The sequence below is a fragment of the Mycteria americana genome (assembly GCF_035582795.1).
Source record: "Mycteria americana isolate JAX WOST 10 ecotype Jacksonville Zoo and Gardens chromosome Z unlocalized genomic scaffold, USCA_MyAme_1.0 Scaffold_30, whole genome shotgun sequence".
Classification (NCBI taxonomy): Eukaryota; Metazoa; Chordata; class Aves; order Ciconiiformes; family Ciconiidae; genus Mycteria; species Mycteria americana.
In genome coordinates this window covers 851,951-870,170 of record NW_027445437.1, presented here as the reverse complement: position 1 = coordinate 870,170, position 18,220 = coordinate 851,951, and the positions used below count along the sequence as shown (strand labels likewise).

The 18,220-nt window shown below is 46.9% G+C and overlaps 1 protein-coding gene across 4 annotated transcripts in view; it reads right to left on the bottom strand.

The window, feature by feature from the left end:
• The window catches only part of DCC (DCC netrin 1 receptor), a 620,811-nt gene that overhangs the window by 228,288 nt on the left and 374,303 nt on the right, over window positions 1-18,220 (bottom strand). The gene's annotated exons all lie outside the window — the stretch shown is intronic.

Genomic DNA, 18,220 nt, shown 5'->3' with positions numbered 1-18,220 from the left:
AACGGCTGACTCTTCCCATTGCAGCAAATCACCCCAAAGTAGCTTTTCCGGCCAGCAGAATCTAAAGAAGTTTCCAGCTTAAATTCAGACTTGGTCTGAAGTCTAAACTTTTTGTTCTGACCCGGGAAACCATTAAAAACCAGAAACGGCGAGAGGTCGAGAGGTACGTTAACGGAAGCGTTACAAGGAGAGAAGGGCAGGGAAGTGCTGGCAGGTGATGGGCACCCAGGGTTTTCCCCCATGCCTGCCCACCTCGCACCAAAGCCCGAAACCCCAAGTTTTAGTAGCGCTCAAGTGCTCTACTCCATTACATACCCCCGGGGAGACGTAAAGCTAAACCGTATTGTTCCACAGCAGGAGGGCGTTGGCGTTTCAGCCCATTTATTAGCCCGTTTCGCCGGAGGGCAAGGCGACCGTACTCCTCAGGTTTGATCGCCTTCAAAGTCCTCCTTCCCGAAAGCTCCTCGCGTGTCGGCTTGCGGCGAGGGCCTTTCTTCACCGTGCGTTTTTATTCTCACGCCAGAGATATTTTCTTATTAGTTATTCTCTCAGGCTGCAGCGCTTCGGCCCCGTTTCCAAGGCGACAGACAGGAAGCAGGAGTTAAGCAGAATCTTTCATCTGGGAGGGGATGATGGGAATGGATGAGGGAGTTTGAGCAAGGTCAGGCATTTACCGCTGAATACAAATCTGTCACGCCTAATAGATGAAGCTCTTTAGTTTCCGAGCTACTCCGGCTGCTCCCAGCATCCAAGGAGAAAATAAAAAGACACTCAAGCATGAATGCCAATCAGCTTGTGCTGGCAACAATGATGTATATACATGTGCCATGGCAGCTGTACCAGGCTTGGCCATGGAGGAAAGGAGAAATTAAATAGGTGTCAATAATTATAGAAGGTCAGGATCTAAATCCCTGCATCCTAAATAGATTTGAATAATATGGGATGGCGAAGGAGAGAAGTTATCAAGCCAGGAGGCTCAAGAGGCCTCGACCCAGAGTACAATGAGATGCCGGGGACGCGGCGGTGGAAAAGCGGTGGCACGCAGAGGGATCCTGAAAAGCGACGGGGACACTAAGCGCGTATTTTTAGCAAATACAGCGCTTTCGGCTGGCCTGGCCAAACAGCCGCGGCTACGCTGGCTGTGCAAACAAGGGGGACAAAGTGATGGCTGTAGCCAGAAGATTTGCCGAAGGCAGGGAGGGCTTTGCTGAAGGAAAAACAGGAGGGTGAGAAAACACATCCCAGGGTGTTCCCGGCTGGTTTGCTGTTTGACACAGCCACCAAAGGGTTGCAGACATTAGAGCACGGAGGGGACCAGCTATAGCAGGTAATACCCTCCTCCCCTGCCCAGAACTGGGAATCCCCATTCAAGATTTCTCATTGTGCATAAAACCAAAAATCACAAGTAGTCCAGCACCCCGGTGAACGCGGTCAGTCGGCCGCAGCTGCGGCTGCGGGGTCCCAGGGCGATGGCACGGCCACCTCCTCGCTCCGAACCCGAGACTGCGCCGGGGGACGTCCTCCTGCAGCTTGTCGCTGCCGACTGTGCCACCGTCGCAGGAGACCCCCTTTGCCCGTAAACAAAGCCAGGAACGGGGTGCTCGGCGCATGATACTCTGCAGCTTGCCATCCCCTCCCTGCGGCCGCAGCCTCGGACGTGAATACGGACTACGCTTGGTACCTTTTACAGAAAATAAGGGTTGGTTTCCGTGACAGACGTTTTGTGGGGCATATTCCACCCGGCACCACTCAGCAACTTGCAAACTACGCACGACAAGAAGATTGGCTTAGAATAAGCCACAAAATAAAACAGGAAAAATTTTCCTCGGTGGAAAATTCTGGTGGAAAAGAGGCAGCGGGCAGGCATCCCCCCATTAGCTGTTTGCTCCAAGGGCTACTTTCAGCCCAAAGCTTCATGCCCAAGGGAGGGAAGAGCCCACTCCCTGCTCGCACGCAAGGGGACACATGTTGCTCCAGGGACAGCACAATAAATTATGCCTGCTCCACCCCTGTCCATAGCCACATCCAAACTTGGACTTTTCGTGCTAAAATCGTCTCCTCCAAATCAACGCGCCTGAGTCAGGGTTGCGCAGCTCCGCTCCCAAAGCCAGCCGGGCCGAACGGCACCGTTTGCTCCTCTGCTTTTCCGAGAAGCCAACGGACAAGAGCAGCTCCTTGCTTTGGGAAAACACCCTTCGCAGCGCAGACCGATTTGTTGCCCTCCATCCCGCACTAATTATGAACAAAAACCAGATGAAGTGACTAAACCGCTGGCTAAACGGAACCCTCTTTAGAGGATAACACTTAGACTGGATTTTTCTTGTTCGTCTACGGATTTCAACATAAAGCTGTCCCTTGCACGCTGAAGGCAAGGCTTAATGGGCTTTCAGTACTGAAAGGCACAGGATAACTACAGTAGTGCACATACACAATATTACATATGCAACATTAATTTTTATACGGCTTCATATTTCTCTGAAAAAGCTTGGTTTAAGGTCGGCATTATTAAGCATGCCTCCAGCGTGCGAGAAAAGTATCTTAATTTGGGGCTATCAGCAGGTTGATTTTGCTTTTTACTAGAGTTAGGCAATTACACACAAAGATAAACGTCACAAAGCTAGCTCAATACTATAGTCTTGCAAAAATACCAACAGCAGTAAGATATAAGGCGGCAGATTCTCATCTCACACATAGTAGTTGAAATCCAAAAGAGCCGGTTTCATTTTGAGCAACTTCACATCAGAATCATTCAAGCCAGAAATGAGAATAATTTCTCCTGGTAGACTGGCTATACGTTGTCATCGGTTTTTAAGAAACACCTATAGCAAGGGGTCCTAGGACCGGATGGAAGACAGACCTGGGTAACGGTATCTTTTTTGTCCCCTGTTACTATTTGTGGTTTGTCCTCTCGCTTCTTTGGTGGATTTTACTTTTGTCCGTCCGGCTGCCCTCCAACAGAAAATTATACCAACGGACCCCTGGCAGATGTTTGTCAAATGACATATAGCGACGGAGATGCCATAACCTCTCAGACACAGCGTCCTGAAGGACCATTAGCGCGTCCGTGTTTCATCAGCCTCAGCATCAGAAAGGCTGGGGCTTTGTGGTACTCTGCGCCCTGAATCCTGCTTTCTGCAGTGGGGTTTGGAGAGCAAACGATGTTCTTCGCTTTTCCATCGCTGCTCGTAAATTTGCCAACCGGGATCACGTGTCTTCTCGGTCATCTTTTTCAGTACTTAAAAGTCTCCCAGTTCTTTTGGTCTTTCTCCTCTTGATGAGCCTCTGATAATTCCCATGGTTTTCCTCTCCGGTGTCTCTCTGGTCCCTTCAGTGAAAGGCTCAAAACCGGAGACCGGACGTCATCCCAACGCCTGGCCAACGGCGACTAGAGCAAACCATTTCGTTCATCTTGCCAACCATGCTGCTTCTCACATTGAAATTTGGCTTTTTCACACAAAGCTGTTTTACGGAGGATTCATTTTAATTCGTGATTTGAGATATGTACTTTTAGCTGGTCACAGATAACAGAAATTAACGTCGTTTTTATTATTTCCTAATCTGGCTTGAAAAATGATGGGATTTGATAGTCACGCTGCAGCAAAGACTTTGCTTCACGTTACGCATCTGGGCTCCAGGTCTGTGGGGAAAATAAAGGGATTTCCCACCGCCCCTGGTGTGCGGGGAGACGTCCCCAGCACAGCACTGCTGGGGGCAAATCACGGCCGCTGAAGAGAATCTATAGAATTAAACGGCGTCCTAATTAAGCCATTAAATTCAGCAGGTTCCATCTGCCTTTACCTCGGTGTGACAGCTAATGTTTTGGCCCACAGTGATTATTTCCCATAAAAGAGAAAATGGAGTTTCACATCACCGGCACAGGGGTGCAGGGTCAGGCTCTCCGCGCCCTACCCACGCAAACCACGTCGTTAATTGTCCTATTTCTTGTAATAATTACCAAAAGGCACCCATCCTCACCTGATTCTCAGGCTCTTTACCCAATTCCTGTTTCTTTCCAGGGTTAACAGCTGTGACAGATGCTTCGCAATTCTTCTCTGTTCTTCCACACCGCCAGATTAGCAAAATTTTGCTTTATTCAACCGAAACTGCTGCTGTAGATGTTTCAACCGACAACGACTGTGAACAGCTGTTGCTACCTGAAGGACAGATACTAAGTTTTGGCAGGGAAAATCCTGCCAACTGTTTCTGTAATGAAATTGTTAATATCTCTGAACCGCTCAGAAATCCGACGGACGCTAAATTCCAAATAACAGGGGAAAAAAACCCACCCGGAACCCCAAAGCAAAACCAACCAAACAAAAAGGTAAACAAAGGATGTCTAAGCTTCCCTTAGTCCTCGTTTAAAAAAAAGATAAATGTAAGGATATTAAAAGTCTGAATTCCTTCGAAGCAGACCAAGGCATGGCTCTTAGCCGTGGCTCTGGTCCTGCAAGGAGATGGATTCATTCCCAGGCGGCCGTTGTAAATCAGGAATACAGCCACCTAAGGTCAACGTGGATAAGCCAAAAATCTAGATACGTGGGACATTAATTTAATGCCCAGAATAGCTGACACTACAATAGTTTATCCAGCATTCTTCAGCCATGAGATGCTCAGGTCTGGTAGGGAGCAAAGGGTCCCTTCTCTGTTCCTGAAGATGGGAGGGACACAACGGGGGGCTTGCGGTTGGCGGAGGAGCCCTCGGGGTGGCCCGAGCAGGGGAAAGACTGCGGCAGCTCATGGCGATGCTCATCGTCCTTCCGTAATGACACCGCGTCCCGCGTCCGCTCCGTGAGCTACACCCCCGAACCTGGTTGTCCCTTGATTTCCCACCTCTGAACGATCTAGCTCTGAGAGGTAGGCTAGCCTACCGCTGAACCATCACTTGGCTATCGGAGATTCCTTTCTGCCAAAGGCAACTGCAAAGCAGTTGTACTCCAAATACAAAATTTTGAAGAGATTTTTTAAAAGATTCTGCCCACAGGGATGCCACAAGCTCGAAAGAAGCAGAAAGCGTAGGGAAAGCCCAAGTATATGCCCTCCTCCCTCCCTACTTTCTCAACGGATGATGCTACGGAAGGATGGAGATGACAGAAATACATATATTTTTAGTTTGGGACCAAAGGAGAGAGAAGGAAATAATTCTTTTCCACAGTTCCTCTTTACAAAATATTCTTTTCAATTTCATGTCAACAAACTTCATTTTCTTGTACGTGCTTTAAAAGCTTTTAGAGCTATCATCTCTCCCCCCACCTTTTTTTTTTTTTTTTTTTAAGAGATTTTTGAAAATTAATTAAAGAGTCAGATAGATAAAACCCTGGAACTTCGGCAACATCAGTTCAGACCCTTGCCGTGGGTTGAGCAGATCTGCGCTGTTGGGAGGCGGGGGCTCTTTCGTCCTCACATTGAAGCTGTCCCTTGTATAAAGTAGTATAAAATAGTTACCTCCTCACCAAACTAGAGAACAGGGGGCGAAGGAATAAGTCTTTTGGGGAAATTCGACGGAGAAACGCGTGAATTTCTTGAACCTAGTCTTCGCACTGACTAACGTTCCTTTCTGCAGACGGGAGCCCCGTGAATTTAGTAGGCATGGAGGTGTTGGGTTGAGGGTTGGACTAGATGATCTTGGAGGTCTTTTCCAACCTTAAAGATTGTGTGGTTCTAATATGAATTGAAACGAACTGGAAACACCTTTCACCCGAAAATCTGCAGCAGGATTAGGACACCTCTCGTGGGATTATAGGTTCAAATCCCATTAGGTAGAAGACAGCGTTGCCATACACTGCATGTGACGGCCGCAGATGCGATTCTGGGGAAAATAGAATTACGTTAAAGAACGCGCAGAAAGTAGACCCGCGAGAAAGAGAAACCCTTCCGAGTGAATAAAGATAATGTGATGAAATTGAACAACGCAAAATCTTAAACAGGCTGAAGGGATAAAATCCCAAACACAAAAAGCAAGTGTTTGCTTGCAAAGCGGTCGCCTGAAATGCCGTGCAGACCAGCGCTGTCCTGGCCAGAGACACGCCGTCAGCTTTGCGGCCGCAGCGTGACGAGGTCGGGGGGACTCTTTCCACCTAATCAAACCCTCGGACCTTTTCCAAATTAACTTCTACCAACGCAAGGAAAATTGCAGGAGATCTGGAAATTGATCCTGATCTCTGCTCCAGCGGTACCAAGTTGTTGACTTCTGCAAATCTCTATTTGTGGTACTGCAACTACAGCTGAAAGCAGATGTGTTTGAGGAAAACAGGGCCATTAAATAATTATCTTTAAGAGGCCATCCTAAGAGAAATCCTCCGCCTAGCAGCCTGACCGGGGCACAGCGCTGGCTCGCAGCACGGATAACGCCGTTCCAGCTATCCACGCAAGGAAAATTCTGCTTTTTCCTGCTGGAGGGGCCAGCACATTGAATTTTGACAGGAGGAATTTCAGCGTACGTGCTCCAGGATGGTAAATGGTAACTTTTGATGGCTGCTCACCTTGGCCCTCTATTCCTTAGAGAATCGGGGTGTTTTCTGAACAAATAATGGCTCTCACCGCTTGCAAGCCAGCCCTCCCCAGCCCAGTCTTCCACTCCCAGGGAAAGGAACAGCAAGGCGAGAACGTTGCTGAATATAAATAGGAGTAAAGCACATTATAATTACAAATCTGGCTATCCAATGTACAGCTCTAAACCCTGAAATGATAGGCTGACACTGTCATCCCAACCCAGACACCAATTACAATTACATCTAACCGAGGCCACTGAGCCAGACAGGGGAAGGGGTGGATGAAAGATGCACCGTCTCAGGGATTCGCCTCCTAAACTTCCAAGAAATATCATTCTGCAAATTATTAGCAAAGCACTCGAGCTAAATAATTAATGTTTAAACAAGGGCACGAAATTATTCCTAAATGGTAGTGGGGGGAATGGGAGAGAAGGAAGGGATGGAGGAGAGGAAGGGGGAGAATATGAGAAGCCTGGGTTTTTTTTTTTTCCCCTGTCACTCAGATAAGACATTTGCATTCCTAGAAGAAATGTGCCTGCTTCCTCCCTTAGGAGCGTGCACAAGGTGCTTTTTTTTTTTGTGATTTATTTTTTTTTTTTTTTTTATAATTCCCCCCCCCCCCCCATTACTCTCTGATTGCACAGATATAAATAAACATACAAACAGAAAAAGTCCTAACAGGTCTGAACCAACGTCAGAAACAAAGGAAAGAAAAAAAAGAAAAATAATTTTTAAAAACCGTCATCTTCGCCCCCAAGCCCATCCTCGGCAGTGTCAGAAGGCAGGAGCGCTGCTTTGGTCTTAACAAGAGACTGCCTGCTCCGAAACCCTAAACCGAGCTTGCCCTGCGAAATCCGTTTGTGAGCTCCTTACGTAAATCCATATTAAACTATTTAGTCTATATTTAACGCTATAACAAGGGTAGCGAGGGTGAATTAAATGGATTTCCTTCCAGGTGGCGAAGGGCCAAAGCTTGCCCTTCCTCTTTTTTAATTCTTTCCCCGACCCGTCTTTCGCAACACTGAAAAATTACTTTTTGCACATAGGAGAGCACGCGCAAACACGTGTCCAGGGGGATGACAAAGCTCACAATCTTCTCTTGTTTGAGCTGTAGGTGCTAACGAAATCAAGAGAACATCTAGCAGTTTCCTAAACGGGGCCAGGCGCCAGCCTACACATTTAGGGGTTATTTTCCCTAAATCTTTCCCCTCAGGGAGCCAAGACAGAAAGTTAGTAGCCCCGACAAATATGCCCGAAGATTAATTTGCTGTTTCCCCATAAACCAAACGCATTCAGCTATTTCTTCCCCTTTCTTATCGTCGATCAAATGGCAGCTCAGCAAATAGGTTTCTGCTGGGAAGGTGACAAGGTAGCGCACTACGTATAAAAAACCCATCAGCGCCGAGGACTGCAGACAATGCATGTCCTGACCTTATTACTCCCGAACTCGGCAGTGTAACTTCATCTGCGCTTCTAAAGGAAGCTGTTATGTTTCGGGAGAAACGAGCACCTGCAAAAAGGGGGGAAAGAGGTGACAAAGAGAGGAGTTGACTTAAAAATTAAGCGCTCCTCTTCTGGCTGGCGAAGCGGCCGGCGAAATCAGAAGCCAGGGATGAAACACCCAGCTATACACGGCCAAACGGACAAGGCTAGAAGGACACGAGCCGTAGAGGGGTGAACAACGCTTAAATAGCTTAAACGCCTAGCCAGCGTCCAGCTACAGAATATACGAACACCTCCTGCTTTCTCACGTAGTGATTTTCAGGACACCTTTGATAAAGAGGCGAATACTACCGACCTCATTCGAACAGCAGGCATCCCAGTGAGTTACTGGGAGTTTTGTGGCAAAACCGTTGTCGCACCAGACGCTGGTCTGTCTTTCCTCTCCAAGGCTTTTCTCCCTATTTTTTCAACCCCCCCCCCAAATTCCTTCTTTAGAGGTGGTTTAAAGGAAGAAAGCCTATGCCCCGCAAAAGTCCCGTAGAGCCTCCTAACAACTTACTAGTCAATGGGCGAACCTCAGCCCACAGCTATTTCCCCTGGGAAGAAGGGCAGAAGGATCTTGGCCTACGGCCAACCCTCGGAGCCTCCACGTACGTTCGAGAAAGACCGTGGCTTCTCTCAAACTGGTGCCGTCACCTCTCCCGACAGTAAATCCCCCCCCCCCCCCCAAGTGTCGGTGGAGTCACAGCAAGCCTCCTTGCAGGAGCTGCAGTCCGTCGTCTCCCTCCATTTTCATTTGGTTTCTTCTTTTCCCACATTTGCTGCCACTGATGCTCTCTTTAATAATTAAATCGAGTGCATTAAGACACCTGCGGTCTCTTTTAAACTCTCGACTGGCTGATGCCTCGAAAATAAAGATACAAAAAGGCTATCGCCTCTTCACAGCCCACTCAAGTCACTCGTACGTAAAACACCACCACCACAACAACCAAAAAACCCCAAACCACTTCCACACGTAGACCGCACGCGCAGCGACTCCTCCCCTTTGTAAGTATGAAATTCAATTAGACAGGTATATCGCTGTATATAGACACACGTAGCTTCCCTTCGAGCCGCAAGGAGCCTGACGTTCACAACCCAGGGAAGAAAACAAACCCACCAGCCTTCGAGGAGCAGAAGACGGGGGCTGCTCCACGCAGAGCTGAGGGGAAGCGGATGCCCAAGCACAGCAGATACCCACAGCCCCAGCGCTGAGCCTTGGCCGACCTCGCCTCCCGGTCGCGCTTCTTCGGCATCGGACTCGGCACCCTTCAGGGATTTCGCTAGGGCGTTACCTCACCGTGCGATACGTCGCGTCGCTCTCGTGAAAAGAGGAAACGCTGAGGTTATGGCAAACCCAAATGAGCAACTCTTTGATGAGCTGTTCATGAGAACCTGTTTTCTTTGCACTCAGATTCCTATATGAAAAATGGAGCTTTCTGGTATGGAAGCCTAGGCATTCACACAATACTTGTGAAAACCAAAATCTCCTTTTCAAGGTATAAAAAACCCCCAACAACCCACAAACCCAATAAAATACTCATAGTAAGAGTTCCTATATGAAGTCATTCTATTCAGTTATCTGCGCCAAACTCATACAGGACTAAAAAATACATCACTTTCCATATTTATAAGGTAGTCATTTTAGTTCTGCTACTCCGACAAATTAAATTCTAACAGATCTCAAAGTCTTAGAACTAATTGTGCAGTTCTTCATTCTGTCTTGTGATTATTCTGACATTACTGTGTAAAGTCGATATACAGTAAGTGATATTTTAATTAACACCACTTAAACCCTAATTGCCTTCCAGTTTCCCATGATTATTATTTATCAACATATATCCTTTATTAAAGACAAAAAATCACGGTAAGGCTGGATTTGAAATGGTTAATAGCATTATAGGAGATTATTACCCTTCTCTGTCTTTTTTTCAAATTATTCTGTTTCAATACATAGTTGTGTTCCTTTTAGAATACAGACAACAGCTCTTTCTCTCTTCCGTGCAATAAATTTCACAGTATTTTCTGTAAAATTCTATCCCGTCTTTACAGAACCTTTGTGCTTGCATCACTCTTTAATTGCGTGTTTTGGTTTTTTAAAGAAAGCACAAACGTATTCGTAAATGATTCGGGAAGCACAAATGTCCTTAGGTGTCTAACTGACACCTTAGATGACCAAGGTAATTTCAAAAACGCCTTCTAAAATGTCAATCTTCCAGTCCCACACTCATCTGCTGTTGACTGCTGAAGGCATGAGAGGTCCCCAAATTCTTCCATTTCTCCCAGGAGCTCCTGGCTCACCTGAACTTCTCTCCCTGGCCGTACAAACCTGCACCCGTACAAACCTGCACCCAAATCCTGAGAGCTCCCTGCCTGCCCCAGGCGCCGGCGCGTTCGCCCATCTCATCGAGGGTACGTTAGTGGTGCCAAAAGAGACACGCAACCCAAAACCCAAGGTGAAAGCAGCGAAGCCTCCCACGCCGCGCAGCAGCCACCCATCAGCAGCACTCCACAGGGATGGGGAACGTCCAGGTCCAACTGCTTCCTATCTCAGACTTGTAAAAGCCACAAGCACGCCCCTCCTACTTAGGACACGAGCATTAATTTTGGGCTGTACTCTTCTCTCTCCTGTTGAAGCTGTCTATAAAAACTCATCCTCTTCACCTTACCCAGGTCTTTCACGTGCAGCGAGGCGGCTCCAGCACGGCTGAGAAACATCTCACCCCAGAATACCTGACATTTCGTAGGAATACATCCATCAACGAGAGGAGAGACATCCTACTTCAGACCAGGAGACATCTCCTGGTCTCACCACAACTCTCACATGACCCCTATCCCCAGACCAGGGCCTCTCTCTTGCTGAATTTCTCCCCAACTGTCCGAATGTTCAAAATTTTGCCTGCGCTGCAATTGCACTCAGTCAGGGGAAAGTAGAGTGACTCCGGCACAGAAGCTCATCTCCTGAGCTTCACAGGAGACCGTGGTGGTGGAGAAACCCAGCTGCCAGGTTTTTAAACCATTACAGCTCTTACAGAACAAAGCCACCAATTTTTATATCAGCATTTTAAGACAAGATCGAGCATCTCTAACGGCATCTTTCCAGAATCTGTTACAGCCCAAAGTTGCCAGCAATTTTCACTAGATCGATGGAAAGCAGAACCAGAGGTAACCCCGTGAACCCAACTAATCCTTTCCTACACCCCACGGCCAGATTAAAAATATCCCTAGCAGATATTTACCTAACTTGTTCTTAAAGACCTGCAAAGATGGAAGCTCAAAAAATCTTCCAAGATCATCCCTCGCAGTGCATCTATCTAGAGGCGCCTTCTAAGCACCTCTGCTGGTTTTAGGATGGCCTTTATATACCAACTTTTTTTTTTTTTTTTTTTTTTAAACTAGAAAAATATTCCGCTGATTTTGCATTTTTGCATATGGCTGTTATAAATCCCCAGTAAGGTGTCATAATATTATGGCAAAGACCACCATAAAAGCGTATAAACAAAATTTATTCTTACTATTATCATGATTATTACTGCTTGTGCGGCGCTATAAATGCGAACAGCTTACCAGTTGTGCATACCAAAACAAGGACGTTAAATCTCGTTTCGACACACAAAATCCTGACGCTATGGTTCAGGAGGTTATTCTTCGCCCCATCCCTGGGCATCAGGTGTTTTTACCGCTTCTTGCTGCCAGCAGTTTCTCCTGAAGCACCTCTTTGGCCATCACCAGTGGTGGAACTCCAGATGGGATGATGATACAGCACATTAAATTCCTCCAAGGTGCAGAGCCACCAGGCACAGCCCCCCGCTGCCTGGGGCTGTCGCCTCACCTTTGGGGATAAATGATGATGTCTGGGCTACATCACACTTCATCCTTGGAGCCGCATCCCATGGACGGTTACACCTCATATCTCTAAGGTATATTTACAACTTTGCATGGTTTCTTTCCATTTCAAAGCATCTTAAATACTCGGGGCCGTTGGTTGCAGCTCAGTGGAGTGCAGCTTTTAGAGCATAAACCCAGAGACGGGTTGCATGCCATAGGATGTGTCAGGGGAAACTCTCCTACAGCTAGAAGCAGACTTCGAGGGTGCCGAGCCTGCTCAGATGGTGCTGGGGAACCGTGTGCGATGGAGAGTGCCACTGTCACCATCTCCCTTGTCCCTCCTTGGGAACAGCACCCCGGAGCCACGCACAAGTTTTCTAGCCCGGAGCTACCTGGCAATGTCCGAACCAGCGGCAGCGAGCGAGCCAGCAGCTCGGCGGTGTGAAGGGTCCCTGGTCCAGTGCAGGACGTTGCCCCCACGCTCTCGTATTTAGCAGAAGTCCATGTGGTGAGCATAACTTGCACCACATGACTAAATAAGCCTTCAGAAAATAAATACATTTCCACATCCCAGTAGAACTGCCATTCTCTGCGTTAGAGGGGGGGAAAAAAAACCCATATATATATTCTACTCTGAAATTTATGAGTGGGATCTTGAAATAGTCTCTCACTTCTTTCTCCTGCTCCGTCTCTGCCTACACAACGCGAAGTCGCTCTGTGAAATTTGCTATTTCTAATTCAGGGCATAAAGAGCAGACTGAAGAGACGGCGCATTCCAGCTTCCTCTGCGAAGGCAGGATCAGGGTTATTAGCACAAAGATACAGCTGCCCAACCGCTTTTTAAAGTTTCCAATAAAGAGCATTCCTCACCGCTACTTTTTCACGGGTTTACCAATTGTTTTTAAAAAAACCCACCCCTGTTTTTCCTGATATTCAAAATCATGGGGTTTATTTCAGATTAATTTGAAGGCTAACCATAAGCAAGATTAACGTACATGGTTTGGCTTTCCAAAAGACTTCCAAGGACTAAAAATCTGAAGTTTTAATGCCAATATTAGCTCAGTTTCTTAGTACAGAGATGGATTTTATTTTGTGGGTGGTTTTTTTATTGGGGAAGTAATTATAAATAATACTATAATTATAAATAAGTAGTCATACAATAATTATAAATAATACTAAACAATACTTATGATAATTAAAGGGAGGGGAAATGGTACCTCACAGAATGTTTTTGTAATAGGAATTCAGAGAGAGAGAAAGATTTTTGAAAATTGAGTCAACCACTGTTTCTTTAGCAAGGAAAAGTAATTCACAGGTTTCCCAATCTAAGTCTTATTATACAGAAATGCAAAGTCTTTGCAAAGACCTTGCGCATGCAAAAATGTTAAATTTGCTAGCTGGTACGCTGAAAACCTGACGTGAGAAGGAGCTACGCAACTTGTAAGCAGAGGAATTAAACAGAAAGAAAAAGTACATGACACAAACGACAACGTGAACGGCACAGAAAGCTGAGCCCGGGCAGCGGGGCTGGGAGTTAAACACCCGCTCGATGGGGACCAGCCATCGAGGACCGGGCCACCCACGAGCTTCAGCTCTCCGTACCCTCCCCGTCTCCCTGCGACATCCATCTCTGGACGTCCTCAAACACCTGGAGATCATCCGCGGATGGACACGCAGTCCTTCCGTCAAATAATTCTGGCGCTGTGTCCTCTCCTTGCGTGGCAGCACGAACAGCCCAGGTACTGCTTAGTTAGGCCGGCTAAGAGATCCTTTTCTTGGCTCTGTTCGCCAAATTAGCTACTCCTTATAACGCTAAGAGCGATGACTGACTTACAGAGCTTTTACCAGTCTCTGGGAGAGGGTGGCTTCCTAAGCCGAAGATTTTTCTAGCAAGGAATTTATTGCAGGAACGTAGCTAATAATTATCTTCCCGTACGCGCAAGTTGATTAGTTCAGGGCTGTCTTTATCTGATCTTTCACCGGCGAGAAGAAAACAATCCCTCCACATATCTCGTGAATATCTGAAGGAGGGATCTGGGAGAAGCCACTGGCGTAAAGCAAATAACTGCCTGGGAGTTCTTTATAGGAAGATTTTCCTCTGGGACGCTCTCCTCATCTGAAGTTACGCACGTCCATCACTCACCACCGCGCTGCTGTTGCCTATTCATTTTCTAGGTGTGCAAATAACAGGTTTTATACAGTTATAAAAATAAGACAGCTGAGATCTCTCTCTCATCTGCTTTTTCTTGCTGAGAATTTCTTTCCCAGTCCGTGTAACCAGAAGCACGTACTGTAGGCTTTATTCCTGGTCCCTGCTCAATACGACCACACGTTCCCATAGACCGTATGAAGTCCATCGCCCTTCAGCAGAGTTAGGGAGCAAAAATAGAGGGAGCCAAGCAGCAGAGTGGCCCGAGAACCCCAGGACGTGTGTGTTGGAGATGAGAGAACTGAAATCCTTAAATCTGGTTCATTTACCGCTTTGGTTTTCTACAGAAAGAACCACCATGAAATCCTTAAATCTGGCTCATTTATCGCTTTGGTTTTCTACAGAAAGAAGAACCATGTAAAGTCACTTTTTTTTTTTTTTTCCCTTGTTATAAACTGGTGAGCAGTCTCTTCCTAAGAGGGTAACATTAAGGTTGTTAATGGGAAAGAAAGGAAAAAGGCGAAGAAACAATCCCAAGTGCCTTTTCCCCAAGTGTGCTGGAATCCACAAATGTACTTTGATTTATTGACTAACGCGTGTACTGCCGACCGTCTACCACCGCTTATTTTACTCTAATTCATAATACACCGGTAAGTACAATGCCTCTCCAGTCACAATCTCAGTTTAAAAGGACAGAAATTTTCTATTTCTCAGGGAGCTCGTTGGCTTTTTATAGCCTAAGCAACACATATCAAAATAGTTTTGAGCATCCTGTAGCCACATCTGGAATACTAAAAGCAGAAGCTATTACCTGCGTGAGCTCGCAGCCCGTTTGGCTTTCACTTCTCATTTCAGTATTGTCCAATTCCAATTTAGCATCACAGCCTTTACAAGGGGGATATTTGGTCTCAATCTGAGCTCATTTATACTCGCTTTAACGCCAACTTACGCGCTGCTACTTCAGGTCCTACAGTTAAAGGCGGTCAGCAGTGGATGTGAATCTACGCCTCCGCATTACCAACGACGGTAGTAGGGGCAATCAGGCTGATTACACCTTTCTACCCGAATAAAACTTCCAAAATCCCCCAACAGAACGTGCGCAACATATTCAGCCCACTGCATGGTCCAAATTATTTGCAATAATTAAAAGCAAAAACTAACTGTAGTCCTATAAATCACCAAAAAAAAAAAAGAAGTGACTACTTTACCCTGATATAAGTTTGGGGTAGAAATCGCTGTTAGGGTAAAATCATTGTTAGTTTAATAAAGGGTTCATTTGCCCCTGGCTTTCAGAAAAAGGAAGCTCGGACAAGCCTTCAACACGTCTCTGTTTATGCCCCTTCCACGTTAATGGCTCCAGAAAGGGATGATAGCTGTTCACGAGTATATTGACACTTCTTCGGGCTCTCATAAAAACACACCGACAGCAAGCGTGGGCTCTGCTGGGTCGTCGCCTGCCCCGGGTAGGGGGGAGCCCCCGCCAGAGCCCCCCGGCCAGAGCCCAGCTACGCGGCGGTGCCGTGCAGAGCTCGAGCTGAGCACCAAACTACGTGCTGAGCGTGGCCCGACAAAATCAAAGCAAGAGGGGGGCTGCGCTCCTCCCGCCACGGCCAGCCCCACCGCTTCATTTGTATTTATAGCTGGCTTCTCCGCCATCTGTGCATGCTGGTCCTGCCTCCATCTCAGAGGAATCGGAGTGGCATTGTTTGAAGATCTGATTAAACAGCCAGAAAAAAGTAATCCATCACTTAAAAAGGGAAATGGAGACAGTTTACAATGGTGTCCCACAGCTCTTTAGGATTTTCTTTTCATTTTCTTCTATTTTAATTTTAATCCAATGCCAAACATAATAAACACCAACACAGAGCGTAAAATTTACTGACAGCATTTCACTTGCAATGACTAGCGGGGAGCAGCAATGAGTTATCCAGTTTCCCCTAGGATGATCCTAGCGCCAGATTAAACCCCACTACAGTAGGAGACGGCCTGCTTCCTTCAGATGTTCATGCGTGTAAATATAATCCCAGCGCACGAACTGAATGCGAGATTCCGCTTAAAAGAAAGCGGAAAGAAAACAAACAAAAACCAAAGGCAAAACAACTGCGCATCTCCCCACAGCGAGATCTGAAGTGGAGCAGGTTGACGATCCCAGCGAGCTTTCCTCAACATCCCGTAGATGTTTTTTCCATGCGATATTGAGGAAAGTGGGAACCCAAATTAATATCTGCCTCTTGATCCCGATACCCAACCACCAACCTCAGTTAGCCAACTGGCACTGCAGAGCAGGGCGAGGAGGGAGCCCGGGCTGGGGGATTACGCTAGCAGGAGAACGATAATGACTCTATGGACGTTACATTTCTTCTCTATTTACCCCCTTCCCGGATCTCCCACTAAGCTGCATAGTCTCACGGGTGCAAAGTGTCTGTGGCATGAGCATCTAGGTAAGGAGAGAGGAGCTGAGAGGTCTCTGACAATTCCCCAGTTGCTACTGGAGTTGCTTTCAGGCACTGGAGAGAAAACAAAGGGAAGAGGCTTATAAAGGAGATGCTGAATCATAAGGGAGAAGGAATAAGAGGGAGGTGAGCTTCAAAGCTGTGCAAAAGCCACGTTGAGCCATTCATTTGGGACCAAGACAGAAAAAAGCGGGAGAAACCTTAGCCCTGCTTCCCATTTTCATTTGCCTTAAGTATTTGCATGGAGGGGACTTGGCAAACTGGGGATCTGAGGCTTCCAGCGGTGCTGACTCCTCACTTTTGCCTAGCAGATGATCTCAGCTATGGCCAGGTGGTACTGCCTGGAACCGCCCTGGAAAATAGTGCTCATCACACAGGACTGAACTTCGATGGATCTCAGCCAACGTTCCTGCTCAGTGTTCAGACAGAGATCCTTAAGAGTCAGACTACTGCAGCTATTAAGAACATGGACCGTGGCCATCCCTATTTCTCCATTTCCAGAAGGCCAGATTTTTGGCAAAGCTTTAAAACTTGTCCTGGTTTCAGCTGAGATAGAGTTAATTTTCTTTATAGTGGCTGGTACGGGGCTATGTTTTGGATTTGTGCTGAAAACAGTGTTGATAACACAGAGATGTTTTAGTTGTTGCTGCGCCGGTCAAGGACTTTTCAGCTTCCCCTGCTCTGCCAGGGGCAGAAGAAGCTGGGAGGGGGCACAGCCAGGAGAGCTGATCCAAACTGCCCAAAGGGCTATTCCATACCATATGGCCTCATGCTCAGTATAGAAAGCTGGGGAAGAAGAAGGAAGGGGGGACATTCGGAGTGATGGCGTTTGTCTTCCCAAGTCACCGTTACGCGTGCTGGAGCCCTGCTGTCCTGGAGATGGCTGAACCCCTGCCTGCCCGTGGGAAGGAGTGAAGGAATTCCTTGCTTTGCTTCGCTTGTGTGCGCGGCTTTTGCTTTCCCTATTAAACTGTCTTTATCTCAACCCACCAGTTTTCTCACTTTTACCCTTCCGATTCTCTCCCCCATCCCAGCGTGGGGGAGTGAGCGAGCGGCTGGGTGGGCTTAGTTGCCGGCTGGGGCTAAACCACGGCAAAACTTCACGCTGATGCTGTGTGGGAACTTTTCAAAGGATTTCCCAAAGAAATTCTATGGTACGAGCTATCAGGCTGGTTAATTGATCTCAGTAGGGCTGTCTCGACTGAGTATTTGTGGGCTACCAAGATTCTGCTCTTCCCAGCCCAAATCGGAGAACGAACTTCGCTTCAGCGTGTTCTCTTGTTCTCAGCTTACTGGCATAACCCATGAGAAGTAGCAAGTGTAACCTGCAGCCCAGTGCAGGTCATTAATCATTTACAACCCAGAAACTTTGAAAGGCTTTTATCCATGTTTTACATACCAACTAGCTTAAGATGAAGGCATCTTTTCTGTTACTTAAAAACCCATAAAGCATTAAACACTTACGCAGCTACACAGTGCAGTCCATAAAACCAAACACCTATTAATTTCAGAGCAACAACAACAACAAAACATCGCCCTTCCAGCACACAGACAAAAACCTTCGGATCTCAACGGTTGGCTGCACTTGACATCCCACTGCCAAAGCGTTCTTTTTCTTCCCCTCTTTTCCTTCTCTTCCCTTTCCCCGAGACAAACGTTCTACGCCAGCTTAACGCAGAACTACGTACGATATAGATATAATTCTCTTTTGCTTACGCGCTACTTTATTCCATCACCTCGCCCGTTTGTGATCACCTTCTCGTATTTCAGCAGGATAAAGCCCAGCAATCCATAGTTAAGACATTGCCGCTGACTTTTCA